At 40.4% G+C, this 15,439-nt stretch overlaps 1 protein-coding gene across 2 annotated transcripts in view; it reads left to right on the plus strand.

Moving 5' to 3' along the window:
- LOC106090824 (sensory neuron membrane protein 2) overlaps window positions 1-15,439 on the plus strand; it is a 572,456-nt gene that overhangs the window by 46,827 nt on the left and 510,190 nt on the right. The gene's annotated exons all lie outside the window — the stretch shown is intronic.

Here is a 15,439-nt window from a genome sequence, read left to right on the forward strand (position 1 = left end):
GAATGCATTTAACTATGGATTTGTGGTTAGTCGGAGACTAAAACATCTTGTCTCCAGATTTACTTCGGTGGATAAGAGACTTGTCACAATCCGCATAAAGGCCATGAACAATCCACATAGGAACAGGGGCAAACTTCTCACATATCAATGAGTGCAGTCCGATTCAAGTTTAATCTCAATGATAAGGGGCCTCCTTTTTATAGCCGAGTCCGAACGGCGTGCCGCAGTGTGACACCTCTTCAAAAAAGTTTTACATGGCATAGTACCTCACAAGTGTTGGCAGCATTAGAAGGGGAAAACCACCTCTGAACATTTTTTCTGATGGTCTCGCCAGGATTCAAACCCAGGCGTTCAGCGTCATAGGCGGACATGCTATCCTCTGCGCCAACTGATACGACTTTCCAGGATAACGCTTGCTGATACATGCTCCTTTTTCGAAAAATTCTGTGCCAAACAAGGTTTCAGACATAGACACAGCTTATCGTGTGAATAGGCATGACACACCACTCACAAGAGAACATATGCTACTCGGCTATGCCGTCGACATCTATATTATGGATCGGTCCCCAGAAGAAGCAATTGCGTCCCTTGAAAGTATCGAAAGAGAATCAACGAAAATCGGATTGTCAGTAAATAGAGAAAAGACAAAGTGGATGATATCAACTTGCACAAAGAACTGTACATCCGAGCAGATTAAGAAAATGGAGAAAGTTTGGAACTACAACTTTGAGATAGTCAGCAACTTTGTCCACTTCGGCACCGCCGTAACCGAAAACAAGTAAAAGCGTACTAACTTCCGACGGGCCACATCTTGGGAACCCAACCCCATGAATTCTGCCTAAAATTTTATCTTCTTCTTATTATAGCTTCTAGGAACCGAACAAGGATAATTGAAAGACCGGTTTATATGGCAGGTTATAGACCGATTTAAACCGTTGTCGGCATAGTTGTTGGAAGTTAACAGAAGACAGCTTGCAAAATTTCAGCCGAATCGGATAAAAATTGCGGCTTGTCAAGGGCTCAAGAAGTCAAATCGGGAGTTCGGTTTATATGGGAGCTATATCAGGTTTAAGACCGATTCGGACCGTACTCAGAAAAGTTGTTTGTTCTTACAGAACACAGCATGCAAAATTTCACCCAAATCGAACGATACTTGCAGCTTGTAAGGGCTCAAGAAGTCAAATCTGGAGATCGGTTTGTATGGGAGCTATATCAGTTTATAGATCAATTTGAACCGTACTTAACACAATTATTGGAAGTTATAAGAGAGCACCACATGCAAAATTTGAGCCAAATCGGAAAAATTGCGGATTCCAGGGACTCAAGAAGTCAAATCGGAAGATCGGTTTATATGGGAGCTTTATCAGGTTATAGACCGGTTGGGACCGTACTTGGCACAGTTGTTGGAAGTCATAACAACCACTACGTGCAAAATTTCAGCCAAATCGGAGAAAAATTACTGATTCCATGGGCTCAAGAAGTCAAATCGGGAGATCGGTTTATATGGAAGCTATATCTAAATCTGAACCGAGATGGCCCATTTGCAATCCTCAACGACGTACATCAATATTAAGTATCTGTGCAAAATTTCAAGTGGCTTGCTTTCCGCGTTCGACCGTTACCGTGATTTCGACAGACGGACGGACGGACAGACGGACATGGCTTGATCGATGGGTATAAAAATGGATTGAACAAGCAGCTGAGGAGCAAAGCCACCTCCGAACAGACGAAAATTATACTATACAAGATACTGATACAACCCGTGCGGTTGTATGGCTCCGAAGAATGTGTATATACACTCCACCATGGATAGTATTTGTCAAATTCTTTGCGCGGCATCACTTTTTAGGCAAACAAAGAAATATGAATAAAAACTGTTATGCTATTGGAGCTATATCAAGTTATAGTCCTATTCGGACCATAAATGAAAGCTAAACATTATGTTATACTAGCTGACCCGGGCCCGCTCCGATGCGCCTTCTTTTACTTTATATGGAAAAAAAGTTTCCTTGGAATATTTATTTTCGACAATTAAAAAGCTTTTAGTGAAATACCATGCTACGAAAATAGTATATCGCTTGACTAATTGTTTAACAATATAAGTGCCTTTGTCCAATTTTCATATGATCTTTATTGGTCTACGAATTTAAGTTTGGATGTAAGGTGTACTCCATTCTTAAAATACTTTATTTCAGCCCGCTACTCTCATGATATCTGATTTAGTGGTGAATTCAGGGGTTAAGGTGGTCCCCCAGGCACTTGGCCCTGAATAAATATCAGCATAGTTCTCTTCTTTAAAAAGCCATTTATTTAAACCCCCTATTGCCATTGGTTTAGGGAAGTTTACACTGTGAGGCGTCCCCCAAACACATGGCCCAAAATAGGTTATCAATTTCGTTTTATAATCTTAAATACCACATATTGGCACGGTCGAAAATTTTTTACCCTTTGCGGGGTGTTTTTGGGAAGAGGTGATTCCCTAAATTTGGATATCAAATTCGTATTCTACTCCCACATACCTTTATTTGAGCCCCATTTTGCGATGGTCACTAAAAAATTGCTGCTTGTGGGGTATTTTGGGAAAGGGGTTAACCCCTAGAAAATTGGTCCCGAAAGTGGGTATCAATTCTTGCTCTACCCCCCAATACATTTCATTTAATCTCCACATTGACATGGTCGGTAAATATAGCCGATTTAGGGGTGTTTTGGGGATTGGGGTGGTCCCCCAAACACTAAGCCCGGAAAATATATCAGCAACGTGCTCTATTCTCATATATCCATATATCATTTATTTGAACCCCATATTTTGGCAAAGAGGTTGACCCCCAGAAAATTGGTCCCGAAAGTGGGTATCAGTTCTCGCTCTACCCCCCAATACCTTTCATTTAAGCTCCACATTGACATGGTCGGTATATATGGCCGATTTAGGGGTGTTTTGGGGATTGGGGTGGTCGCCCAAACACTTAGCCCGGAAAATATATCAGCAACGTGCTCTATTCTCATATATCTACATATCATTTATTTGAACCCCATATTGCCATTGGCCTCAAAATTGGATATCAAATTCGTTTTCAAATCTCATTTAAACTTCGTATTACAAAAGTCAGCAAATATGTCCGGTTTGGGGTATTGGCCCTAAAAACTATAAATATTTAGTTCCACTCTCTTTACGACCTTAATTGTCTTGGTGAGCAAAAACGTCCTATTTGGGGGTTGTTATGGTGGTGGGACGTCCCCTAGACAGTTGATCCCCAATGTTGATATCACATACGTGGTCTACTCCCAAATACCTTTTATTTGAGCCTCATATATCCATAGTCGGCAAACGTGACCGGTTTGGAGGGTGTTTGTCCCATTAACGGTGTTTTGGGGCTTGGGTGGTCCCCCTAGCACTTGGTCCGACAATTAGATATCAGATACGTTTTCTTATCCTAAATGCCTTTCATTTGAGTCCCATATAGTCGTGATTGGTCTAAATGTATGTTTGGTAGGTTTTAGGGTGGGGCAGCCCCCCTAGGTACCCCATCCGAAATTTGGATACCAATTTTTTATTTTTAGGGTACTATATGAGAGCACACAAAATTTCGCACCACCCATCTCCGAGATCTGGCGTTTCTGAAATTAGGGTAAGGGGGAGGGTCCGCCCCCCTTCAGATATCAAAAAATGTATTGTACCCTATTTTCACCACGGGATCATTATGCACCATCTGTGAAAATTTCAAGAAAAACGGTTCAGCCGTTTCTGAGTCTATAAGGAACACACAAACATACAAACAAACACAAATTGATTTTTATATATAATATTTAAGTCCATTCGGATAAGAATTGCGCCTTGTAGGGGCCCAAGAAGCTAAATCGGGAGATCGGTTTATATGGCAGCTGTATCAAGTTATAGATCGATTCAGACCATATTGAACACGTATGTTGAAGGTCATGAGAGATGACGTTGTACAAAGTTTCTGTCAAATCTGATGAGAATTGCGCCCTCTAGACGCTCAAGAACTCAATATCCCAGATCGGTTTATATGACAGCTATACCAGTTTTTGAAATGATACAAAAACTCCACGTGCGAAATTAAGTCAACTCGGACAAGGATTGTGCCCTCTAGCGGCTCATGAAGTCAAGATCCAAGATCGGTTTATATGCCAGCTATACCAGGTTATGAACCGATTTGAACCATTCTTAGCGCAAGTGTTGAAAGCCATAACAGAACACCTCGTGCAAAAGTACAGCAGAATCGGATAAGAATTGCGCCCTCTAGCGGCTCAAAAAGTCAAGATCCAAGATCTGGTATATTACAGGTATACCAGGTTATGAACCGATGTGAAGCATTCTTAGCACAGTTGTTGGAAGTGATACCAAAATTCCGCGTGCAAAATTTCAACTTCAAATCGGATGAGAATTGCGCCCTCTAGAGGCTGAAGAAGTCAAGACCCAAGATCGGTTTATATGGCAGCTATATCAAAACATCGACTGATTTGGCCCATTTAAAATCCCAGCCGACCTACACTAATAGAAAGTGTTTGTGCAAAATTTCATGCACCTAGCTTTAGTCTTTCGAAAGTTAGCGTGCTTTTGGCAGACAGACGGACGGACGGACGGGCCGTACATGGCTTGATGAACTTAAGATGTCATGACGATCAAGAATATATATACTTTATGGGGTCTTAGACGCATACTTCGAGGTGTTACAAACAGAATGACAAAATTATGGTGGAGGGTACACAAATCCTTTGTAAAATATATGAACCAATTTGCTTTAATGGAGAATATAGGCGTCGTATGAACCACGAACTGAATGGCGACGATGGCATAGTTAAACCCATAAATTACAACGGTTGGCTATATCACATTGTCAGAATGGATGAAGAGGCCCTAGCACAGAATTCTTTTGAAGGCGACAACGGTGGTACCCTCAAATCAGAACAACCAAGAGCTGGATGGAAAGATTAAGCTGTGGCAGACTCCTCGCAACTTGGTGTCAGAGATTTAAGAAAGGTGCACATAATATCGAGGCACTTTGAATGCTATTCTGCATTCGGCGAATAGGACAAATGTTTTGTGATAGACAATTTAAACTCTGTTAGGGTATTGTTGACCTGGTTTAAAATTCTTGTAATTTTGTTGTATTGTATCGGCTATAGGTCCATTAAAACACAAATAGACAATTTAAGTTAGTAAGGACGTTCAATCTCTTAACACCAATTATAGATATTAAACTCGTTCTCTTCATTCACAATACTTTTATGAGCAACAAATTGTCCTGCTTCATTTATATGCCTGCTCTAAGGCTATGGAGAGTAGAACAGCCGCCAAACTCTTGAAATGTATTTTTGTTCTCCGATTCATACCGTTCTCTCCAATATCTATCTTTGTCGTCCATGTGATAATGATCCACCTATCTATTGGTTTTTTTATACCCTCCACCATAAGATGGGGGGTATACTAATTTCGTCATTCTGATTGTAACTACTCGAAATATTCGTCTGAGACCCCATAAAGTATATATATTCTTGTTCGTCGTGACATTTTATGTCCATCTAGCCATGTCCGTCCGTCCGTCTGTCTGTCGAAAGCACGCTAACTTCCGAAGGAGTAAAGCTAGCCGCTTGAAATGTTGCACAAATACTTCTTATTAGTGTAGGTCGGTTGGTATTGTAAATGGGCCATATCGGTCCATGTTTTGATATAGCTGCCATATAAACCGATCTGGGGTCTTGACTTCTTGAGCCTCTAGAGTGCGCAATTCTTATCCGATTGGGATGAAATTTTGCACGACGTGTTTTGTTACGATATCCAACAACTGTGCTAAGTATGGTTCAAATCAGTCCATAACCTTATATAGCTGTCATATAAACCGATCTTGGGTCTTGAGTTTTGAGCCTCTAAAGGGCGTAATTCTTATCCAATTTGAATGAATTTTGGCACGTAGTATTTTGTTATGATATCCAACAACTGTGCCAAAAATGGTTCAAATCGGTTCATAACCTGATATAGCTGGCATATAAACCGATCTGGGATCTTGACTTCTTGAGCCTCTAGAGGTCGCAATTATTATCCGATTTGCCTGAAATTTTGTACGACGGATTCTCTCATGACCATTGACATACGTGTTTATTATGGTCTGAATCGGTATATAGCCCGATACAGCTCCCATATAAATCGATCTCTCTATTTTACTTCTTGAGCCCACAAAGGGCGCAATTCTTATTCGAATTGGCTGACATTTTACACAGGTCTCCAACATATAATTTAATTGTGGTCCAAACCGGACCATATCTTGATATCGCTCTAATAGCAGAGCAAATCTTTTCTTATATCCTTTTTTTGCCTAAGAATAGATGCCGGGAAAAGAACTCGACTAATGCGATCCATGGTGGAGGGTATATAAGATTCGGCCCGGCCGAACTTAGCACGCTTTTACTTGTTTTTTTTTTTTTTTGGGGTGAATTACTTTAACAGTTTTAGACACAGCCAAATGGCTTTTATTATCTTCCATGAAGTTTTTATGCCTGTATAAAACTGAAACTGAATACATTTTACAGCCTGGTAAAGAAATTTTTCTTAGTTGCTATGCTATCTTCTTAAAAATTTTGTAAAAAAATATCTAGTGGGAATTTGTGGCAGGCGCTCTCTCTCCCACTCTAAAAAACAACAAATTATTCACTAATCGCTACTATTGTATTTAATATTCCACATTATTTCTAAATTGCCTCCATGTCATTTATCAGTTATATGGTGAATTAACATTTCAATTTATTTTGCCTATCTATAACTGTTGTTATTTTAAGTTAACAGCGCCATTGACTTTGCCAATCGTGTTTCAGGTTTTGAATTCCCCATTAGCATGTTCAATATAATCACTGGGCCAGTAATCGGTATAGCCGGTTCATTTAGCAAACAAATGGTAAATGCAACTAGTTGGTTATATAAGCGCAAATATTGATGCAGTTTGTTAGTACTTGCATTGAACATTTTATTGAGATTTGATAGGTTTAATCTCTGGTTGGCGACCGTAGGGGAAGTGATAGAGCAATTGTTAAAAAAAATAAATATAGACAAACATCAAAGTAATCAAATAAGACAACAACTACAAATTATGTTTGTATCATTAACCGATTGTACTACAATAGCGATTCCAAAACCAGCCCATCTGACTTATATACAAATGGTGATAGTTGAAAAGACTTTTCCTTCAATTTCTGGTCTTAAAGATAATACCAGTGTCGTTAGATAGCAACTATTACCCACATGATAATAATGGAAATTTCAGTCTGTTATAATCACATTAAGAACTTCAAAATTAGGGCGATCAATAAACCCGCTTTTTCCCTGACCCTGATTTCGAACTAATGGAAACATGGAATTTGTTAGAAAAACGGTTTTCGTTTTTAAAATTAAAAAAAAAAAAACGGTTGAATCGGTAATTTTTTCTATAAAATGGTTTTCTTTTTAAATTCGTTACAAAAACCCCTAGATGAAGTCAAAAGCCGTCCAGCGTATCCTTTTATTAGTTTCTGAAAAGGGTTGCCGAAGAATTTCTATGAGATTTTATTAGAAGACTAAATTTTATTGCAAACAAGTAAAAAAACCTTAAGTTCGGCCGGGTCGAACTTTGGATATTCACCATCTGGGTATATATGTAAACCACCTTTCGTCAGAATCCGGTGAAAAATACATAATTTATGCCCCCATTGCAGCTATATCGAAATGTGGTCCGATTTCGACCAAATTCGACACGGATATTGAGTGGTCTAAAAAGCACAAGCCATTGTTCAATTTTCTAGAAGTCTTTTTGGTAGCCATATCCAAATATAGACCGATCTGAACCATATACGACATGGATGTAGAAAAGCCTAACATAAGTCACTGGGTCAAATTTCTGCAAAATTGGATTATATATGTGCTTTTTATAATGCCAAGACATTAAATTGAGAGATCGGTCTATATGGCAGCCAAATCTATATCTGAACCGATCTGGGCCAAATTGCAGAAAGTTCTCGAACAGGCTAACGCAATTCACTGTCCCAAATTTCGGCGAAATCGGACAATAATTGCGCCTTTTATGGGCCCAAGACCTTAAATCGAGAGATCGGTCTATATGAAAGCTATATCGAAATATTTACCGATCTGGGCCATATTGCAGAAAGATGTCGAGGGGTCTAGCCAAACTCACTGTCCCAAATTTCGGCGAAATCGGACAATAATTGCGCCTTTTATGGGCAGCTATATCCAAATCTGGACCGATCTAAGCTAAATTGCAGAGGGATGTCGAGTGGCCTCACACAACTCACTGTCCCAAATTTCAGCAAAATCGGATAATAAATGTGGTTTTTATGGGCCTAAGACCCTAAAACGCGGATCGGTCTATATGGGGGCTATATCAAGATTTAGTCCGATATAGGATGGGCTATGTCCAAAGTTTCACCTCAATATCTCTATTTTTAAAGACTGTTGCGTGATTTCAACGGACAGACGGACGGACATGGCTAGATCGTCTAAGATTGTAACGCTGATCAAGAATATATATACTTAAAAGGGTCGGAAATGGATATTTCGATGTGTTGCAAACATAATGACAAAATGAATATACCCTCATCCTTCGGTGGTGGGTATAATAATCTCTTAAGATAATTTTTATACCCACCACCATAGAATGGGGGTATACTAATTTAGTCATTCCGTTTGTAACACATCGAAATATTCGTCTCAGACCCCATAAAGTATATATATTCTTGATCGTCTCGACGTTGTGAGTCGATCTAGCCATGTCCTTCCGTCTGTCAGTCGAAATCACGATAGCGGTCGAACGCATAAAGCTAGCCGCTTTTAATTTTTCATAGATACTTCATATGTAGGTCGCTGGGGATTGCAAATGGGCCATATTGGTTCAGATCTAGATATAGCTCCCATACAAACCGATCTCACGATTTGAATTCTTGCGCCCTTACAATTGTCCGATTTCATCGAAATTTTGCGTGTGTTTGACTTTCAACAACTGTGCCAAGTACGGTTCATATTAGTGTATAGCCTGATATAGTTCCCATATAAGCCGATCTCCCGATTTGATTTTTGCATGTTGTGTTAAGTCATGACTTTCAACAACTGTTCCAAGTACGGCCTTAATCGAATAGTAACCTGATATAGCTCCTATATAATAGTATCTTCCGATTTGAATTCTTGAGCCCCTAAAAGCCACAGTAGTATTCTGCTTTGACTTCCAACAACGATCCAAATCAGTCTATAACCTGATACAGCTCACATATAAACCGATCTCCCGATTTCACTTCTTGAACCCTTACAAGCCGCAATGTTTGTCCGATTTTGCTGAAATTGAAAATATAGTGTTTTATTATGACCTTGTATAGTGTTTTATTATAACCAAGTACGGTGCGAATCGGTCTATAAACGGATAAAGCTATCATATAAACCCAATTTCACTTCTTTAGTCCATACGGGCGCAATTTTTGTCCGATTTGGCTGAAATTTTGCATCTGGTGTTCCGTTATGATTTCCAAATACGGACCAAATCAGTCAATTACCTGATATAGTTCCCATAAACCGATCTCCCGATTTGATTTCTTGAGCCCTTACAAGCCGCAATGTTTGTCCGATTTTGCTGTAACTAAGCATGTATTGTTATGTTCTGACTTTCAATAAATGCGCTAAATACGGTCCGAATCGGTTTACAACCTGATATAGCTATCATATAAACCGATCTGCCGATTTGACTGCCTCAGCCCCTGGAAGCCGCAATTTTTGTCCGATTTGGCTGAAATTTGCAAGTGGTGTTCTTTTTTGACTTCCAACCAGTACGGTCTTAATAGGTCTATAACCTGATATAGCTCCCAATAAACCGATCGCCCGATTTGACTTCTCGAGCCCTTACAACCACAATTTTTGCGCGTAGTATTTTGTTATGATTCCCAACAACTGTGCCAAGTACGGTCTAAATCGGTCTAAAACCTTGATATAGCTCCCATATAAACCGATCTTTCGATTTAAGGTTTGGCCCCATAAAGGCGTATTTATTATCCTACCTCGCTGAAATTTGACACAGTGACTGTGCTAGACCCGGGAGTCTCAAACGAACGCACCACGTTTCCTCAATAAGACGATTTTGATATCTGACAAGGCCAAATACTTAGGTGTGATCTTGGACAGGAAACTGAATTGGAAGTGTCACATTCAGGAGCGTACTGAGAAGGCTCACAGATGTTGGGTACTATGTAGACGGGCCGTTGGCTCGAAATGGGGCCTGAATCCAAGGATAGTCCACTGGCTCTACAGGAGCGTGATTAGACCAATACTTACTTACGCCTCAGTAGTTTGGTGGACTGCTATCGAGAAAAAGTGCAACATAAGGACCTTACAACAGGTTCAGAGAACAAGTTCTCTTGGGATAGGCGGAGCGATGAGGACCACGCGCACTAGGGTACTGGAGACTATTCTAGATATCCGACCCATTGATACACAGATTAAGTGTGGGGAAGCCACTACGGATATGAGACTTAAGGGAGCAGCTCATACCATCGCGGTATAATCGAGGCGACGATAGGAAATCTGGAAGGAACGGAAGAGGTTTCCGATCGGCTACGTGAGATGAACCTTGAGGTCGATTGCGAGGCACCGCTGCCAGTGGCACAGTCTTGGATTGACGGAATCATAGTATTGTCATCTGGAAGATCATGTTACAAGGATGAATCAAAGCTAGACGACAGAGTGGGCCTGAGGGTTTACACTGAGAACCCAAGGACTGAGATCTGTTTTAGACTGCCTGACCATAATATGGTCCTGCAGGCGGAGATCCAGGTGATCACGGAATGCGTGAAGTGGTGTGGTGCTAATGCGAGGACGTCGATTGTGACAGTAAAATTGCTGTCATAAGGGCAAAAACAACCAGGACGGTAAGGTCACGAACAGTCTTGCAGTGTAAGAAGGAGATTAACGCCTTCTCTGAGGATGGCAAAATCCGCATAGTTTGGGTGCTGGGCCATAACGGAGTAAGGGGCCGAAGCCTTTCGGGTCGACGCAGTCTGATTTAAGGGAGTGGCCGAGGAATGCGCATGCAACATTGTGGAACAGCGAAACGGTCAGTAGGACTGCGAAAATCCTATGGGGGGATCCAGATCGTAAAAAGACGAGGCTATTACTGAAAGGAAGTAAGAAGGAGGTCAGTATAGCTATAGGTATCATAACGGGACACTTAGGACTACGAGCTCATTTATGTAAAACATTTATGTTAAATCAATGCGGCAAGTGATCGCATGTGTAGGACATGCGGGGAAGACGATGAGACGTTGGAGCATTTCGTTTGTCATTGCCCGGCTTTCGGGACTAAAAGCACTGGCACTTAGATGGGGACACTATACCAGACATGAACCAACTTAGGGGAGTGGCATGGAAAACAATTAAGGATTTTGTAAGTAGCACGGAATTTCTAACTTAGTTTTTCTTTTTCGAGGTAACTTTTTTTTAATTTAGAGCGCACAAGACGCCGATTACTGGCTTAGGTGTATGTCCATAGTGACATGGGGCGGATTAATCTGCATCCTCTTTTCAACCTAACCTTCGTTTGGCTTTTTGACATCCGTGTCCAATATGGTTTAGATCGGTCTATTTTTGGATATAGCTGCCAATATTGAAACAAAATTGAACAGTGACTTGTATTTATTAGACCACTCAATGTCCGTAACAAATGCGGCCCAATCGGACCATATTTCGATGTAGCCTGCTATGGGTGCATAAATTATGTATTTTTCATGGGATTATGACAAAAGGTGGTTTACATATTACCCCAGGGTGGTAGGTTTCCAAAATGTCCGCCTACTTCTATAGTTTCTGCTTGGCACGTTTTTACTTTTTTGATTATCAGAAGGTCAGAGGTTTGTGTCTAACGATTTAAAAGGAAAAATGCGCGTCAAAGTCGAAAACATTAGTCGAATCTAAACGATTAGATTTGATGCTAAATTCGAATTTCTATATTATCTGATATATTTGGACTAAACTTCCTGAAAGATGTCGATTAATTTATTATATAATACAATTTCCTGCTCCCCAATTGATTGAACCTTATTTACTCTCTACCAAGAATTTGTTATAAATTTGATGATCTTCGCCCTAACTGGCAAAAAACTTGAAAATAAAAAAATTCGGCAGAGCCCGGCCGGAATCCGAACCTGGGCACACGGAGCAGCAGCGAGAGTCGTTGCCGTTTTATGGCGTTAGAAGCGACCAATACAACTTCCAACAGATGCACAGAATCATGTGCTACATGAAAGTAGTGTAATTGTCGCAGAAAAAAGTCTGTCATTACACGCAATCACATGCATTGGGAATAAGTAAAAAGGCATTAAGTTCGGCCGGGTCGAACTTTGGATACCCACAACCTCGGGTGTATATGTAAACCAACTTTCGTCAAAATCCGGTGAAAAATGCATACCTTATGCCCCATAGCAGCTTAATAAAAATATGTTCCGATCCTTCATTGTTTAATTGTGTATAACAAAATAATTGTGTATAGCACAACGCACTGTCCCAAATTTTGGCGAAATCGGACAATAAATGCGCCTTTTATGGGTGCATGACCTTAAATCGAAAGATCTGTCTATATCATAATCTGAACCGAGATCGAGATCGAGAGATCGGTCTATATGGTAGCTATATCGAAACCTGAACCGATCTGCGCCACATAGCAGAAAGTTGTCGAAGGGCCTAACGCACCTCACTGACCCAAATTTCGCCGAAATTGGACAATAAATGCGCGTTTTATTGGCCCAAAACCTTAACTCAACAGATCGGTCTATATGGTAGCTATATCCAAATCTGAACCGTTCTCAGCCAAACTGAAGAAGAATGTCGAAGGGCCTAACACAAGTCACTATCCCAAATTTCGGCGACATCTGACAATAAATGCGCTTTTTACTGGCCCAAAACCTTAACTCAACAGATCGGTCTATATGGCAGCTATATCCAAATCTGAACCGATCTCAGCCAAACTGAAGACGAATGTCGAAGGGTCTAACACAAGTCACTATCCCAAATTTCGGCGACATCGGACAATAAATGCGCATTCTATGGGCCCAAAACCTTAAATCTAGAGATCGGCCTATATGGTAGCTATATCCAAATTTGAACCGATCTCAGCCAAACTGAAGACGAATGTCGAAGGGTTTAATACAAGTCACTATCCCAAATTTCGGCGACATCGTACAATAAATACGCCTTTTATGGGCCCAAAACCTTAAATCGAGAGTTCGGTCTGTATGGCAGCTATATCCAAATCTGGACCGATTTGGTCCAAATTGAAGAAAGATGTCGACTCGCCTAACACAACTCACTGTCCCAAATTTTAGCAAAATTGGAGAGTAAATGTGGCTTTTATGGGTCTAAGACCCTAAATCGGCGGATCGGTCTATATGGGGGCTATATCAAGATATAGTCCGATACAGCCCATCTTCGAACTTAATCTGCTTATAGACAAAAAAAAAAAAAAAGAATCTGTGTAAAGTTTCAGCTCAATATCTCTATTTTTAAAGACTGTAGCGTGATTTCAACAGACGAGCGGACAGACGGACGGACATGGCTAGATTGTCTTAGATTTTTACGGTGATCAGGAATATATATACCTTATAGGGTCGGAAATGGATAATTCGATGTGTTGAGGCATGACGAAAAGAATATACCCCCATCCTTCGATGGTGGGTAGAAAAAATAGGTCGAAAGCATTAGTCGATTCTAAACGATCAGATTTGATGCTAGAATTCAAATGCGGATTTCTAGATTATCTGATTTGGAATATTTGAACCAGACTTCAATTGATTAAACCTCATTTACTTACTACCAAGAATTTGTTATGTTCTTTGGACTACATACATTTATAAGCTGGAACTAAACATTTATTTACATTAGATAAGAGTTGTACTCCCCAGGCTTTTGACAAGTCAACTATGGGCATCGGTTTTTGTAGGTTCGAAGCATAGCCGGCGGGCATAGGAAAAACGAATAAAAAGCACACACACAGTGTTTATAAGTTTATTATGAGTTTGATAAAAAAAATTGAGCACCAAGCATCTGGAGGCCGAGGGGCCAAGGATCTGCAAGGCTAAGGATCTGGAAGACCAAGATTCTCAGGAGCCAAGGGTCTGGGGCAGCTCGATCCCCCAAAATATACCTAAGACCAAATAGACAAACCCCGTATGAATCGGGTATTCAAATTAAAATCGAATAAGTTGGAGGACCGCCCACCTACCTTAAACAATATTGAACTCGACATGAAGGATGACCGAGGCAAAATATACCCACAAATACCTACCTTTATTTATTACACTCTCGAAAAGTAAACAACGAACCTGAAAAGAATTTGCTGTCCTAAACGTCTTGATCCCCTGGAGACCAGCTTCAACATATTTAACATATAAGAGCTAAGTTCGGCCGGGTCGAATCTTATATACCCTCCACCATTGATAGCATTTGTCGAGTTCTATGCGCGGTATCTCTTTTTAGACAAACAAAGAATATTAAATAAGAACTGTTATGCTATTGGAGCTATATCAAGTTATAGTCCGATTCGGACCATAAATTAATGCTGAACATTGTAGAAGTCATTGTGTAATATTTCAGTTCATTCGGATAAGAATTGCGTCTTGTAGGGGCTCAAGGCACAAAATCGGGAGATAGGTTTATATGGGAGCTGTATCAAAATATCGATCGATTTAGACCATATTAGTCACATATGTTGAAAGTCATGAGAGAAGCCGTTGTACAAAATGTCTGTCAAATCGGATGAGAATTGCGCCCTCTAGAGGTTCAAGAAGTCAGGATCTAAGATCGGTCTATATGGCAGCTATATCAGGTTCTACACCAACTTACGCCATACTTAGCACAGTTATTGGAAGTCATAACAAAACACCTCATGCAAAATCATTTCAGTCAAATCGGATGAGAACTGCGCATTCTATTGGGTCAAGATCCAAGATCGTTTTATAATACAGCTATACCAGATTATGGACCGATTTGAATCATACTTAGCACAGTTGTTGGAAGTGAAGTACCAAAACAATACGTGCAAAATTTCAGTTAAATCGGATGAGAAATGCGCCCTCTGGAGGCTCAAGAAGTCAAGACCCAAGATCGGTTTATATGGCACCTATATCAAAACATAGACCGATTTGGTCCATTTACAATACCAACTGACCTACACTAATAAAAAGTATTTGAGCAAAATTTCAAGCGGCTAGCTTTACTCCTTCGAAAGTTAGCGTGCTTTCGACAGACAGACGGACAGTCGGACAGACGGACGGACGGACAGACGGACATGGCCAGATCGACTTAAAATGACATGGCGATCAAGAATATACATACTTTATGGGGTCTTAGACGCACATTTCAAGGTGTTACAAACAGAATGACGAAATTAGTATACCCCCATTCTATGGT

This window comes from Stomoxys calcitrans, chromosome 1 (genome assembly GCF_963082655.1).
Source record: "Stomoxys calcitrans chromosome 1, idStoCalc2.1, whole genome shotgun sequence".
Lineage (NCBI taxonomy): Eukaryota > Metazoa > Arthropoda > Insecta > Diptera > Muscidae > Stomoxys > Stomoxys calcitrans.